This window comes from Solanum tuberosum, unplaced genomic scaffold (assembly GCF_000226075.1).
Source record: "Solanum tuberosum cultivar DM 1-3 516 R44 unplaced genomic scaffold, SolTub_3.0 scf00725, whole genome shotgun sequence".
In the NCBI taxonomy this organism is placed as follows: Eukaryota; Viridiplantae; Streptophyta; class Magnoliopsida; order Solanales; family Solanaceae; genus Solanum; species Solanum tuberosum.
The window spans coordinates 30,608-32,635 of record NW_006239639.1 but is presented as its reverse complement, the minus strand read 5'-3'; the positions used below and the strand labels follow the sequence as shown (position 1 = coordinate 32,635).

The following is a 2,028-nucleotide window of genomic DNA, read 5'->3' as shown; positions in this document are numbered from 1 at the left end:
TGTCTTGTACGGCCTGAGATTAAGAACAATAAGAGGGTCAATTGACCCTAGAATCCATGTCATCACCCGAGCATCTTTAATCTTCCATTCACCTAGCTTTGTTGCATCAGTAGGAGCAGGATCGCTTCCATCTATATGGCCCCATAGTTCTTTGCCGGTGACAAACAACTGAAATTGAAACTCCCAAGAAGAATAATTTTTTCCAGTGAAACGAACACTGAAGGATTCAAAGTGATGTGAATTCATGCTTTTGAATAGCTATAAAACTACAAAGACTCAAGAAAGCAACTAGAATGACCAAGAACAAAATTCCCAAGAGGTAGCCAAAAACCAAGATTTTCAAAAAAAATTAAAAGGAACCACAGATGACTCTATGAAACAAGACAGCCAAGAGAAGGCTCTGATACCATGTCATTTTTCAGCTGAATGTCTCTCAAAGTGAGAGAGTCTTTCTATTATATAGAGAAAATAAAGATTACACATCCCTAAAGATCCGCCATTCCTATCCCTAAAGATCATCTATTCTATCTATACAAATCTGCCATTGAATCCCTCTAAATCTGCCTTGCTATCCCTCCAAATCAGCTATTCTATCACAATATTTATTCATATGATTCTACAACAAATGTATATGATCATGCTAATTTATATCACTATATAATTACATTAATATGTACAATCATTTAGTTGTCTATCATGCTAACAGTTGCGATATCTACAAGTGGGTATGAATCCGTTGACTGGCGTTCTTCCCAATTCTATTGGGAATCTCTCATCTGTTGAAAACTTTCATATATCAGATGCACATATCAGAGGCCCCATTCCCACAAGTATAGGCAACATGAGCGGTCTAATGACCCTACACTTTCAAGGAAACAACTTGGCGGGAAGTATTCCGCCTGAGATTGGTAAGCTTAAACAACTCCAAGGGCTGTTTCTATTTAACAATAAATTGCAGGGACATATTTCAGAGGCGGTATGCCCTTTATCTAATTTGGTTCAATTATTTCTGGATGATAATGAGCTCTCTGGATTAATTCCAGAATGCTTAGGAAATCTTAGCATGCTACAACATCTTTATTTTGATTCTAATAAATTTTCATCGAAATTTCCGTTGAGCCTTTGGAAGATGAGTGGTCTTCTCTTTCTAAGTGTATCACGAAATTCATTTGAGGGAGAAGTTCCCCAGGATATTGGAGGACTGAAAGCCATTGTAGAACTATATCTTTACAGTAACCACTTTACAGGCGTGATACCAACCAGATTCGGGGAGCTCCAAAACCTGCAGTATCTTGACCTATCGAACAATTCAATTTTTGGAAAAATTCCATTATCATTTGCCAACTTGATAAACTTGGAATACTTGGATTTGTCTTCAAATGCATTGTCAGGTACTATTCCTAAGTCATTGGAAAAACTCTCATACCTTAAAAGCATTAATGTTTCATTTAATGATTTAGAAGGTGAAATACCCAGTGGTGGCGTGTTTGTAAACTCCACTCTGCAATCATTTCTCAGGAACAAAGGTCTATGTGGAATGCACATATTGGAGATTCCTGATTGTGCTGTCACTAATCCTGGAAAACAATCAAAGCTTAAGGAGGTTGTGCTTAAAATTGTTACTCCAGTGGTTATTGCATCCTTTCTGATATTCTTGTTGGTTTCAATTTGGATAATGAAACGACAGAAGAAAGGAAAATCCAAAGATGTTGAAAAGGTACCGGAGATCGGGACTCATCAATTAGTTTCTTATCATGAAATTCAACGAGCAACAAATAATTTTGATGAATCCAATTTAATTGGTGAGGGAAGCTCTGGTTCTGTGTACAAAGGCACATTGTTTGGTGGAACTGCAGTGGCCATTAAGGTTCTGCATTTGGAAAATGAGCAAGTATGCAAGAGGTTTGACACCGAATGTGAAGTGATGAGAAATGTTAGACACAGAAATCTTGTTCCAGTGATTACTACATGTTCTAGTGACCATATAAGAGCCTTTGTTCTGCAATTTATGCCCAATGGAAGTCTTGA

The 2,028-nt window shown here is 37.3% G+C and overlaps 1 protein-coding gene across 1 annotated transcript in view; it reads left to right on the top strand.

The window, feature by feature from the left end:
* Nucleotides 1-2,028, top strand: part of LOC107058946 (probable LRR receptor-like serine/threonine-protein kinase At3g47570) — a 35,764-nt gene that overhangs the window by 27,452 nt on the left and 6,284 nt on the right. The gene's annotated exons all lie outside the window — the stretch shown is intronic.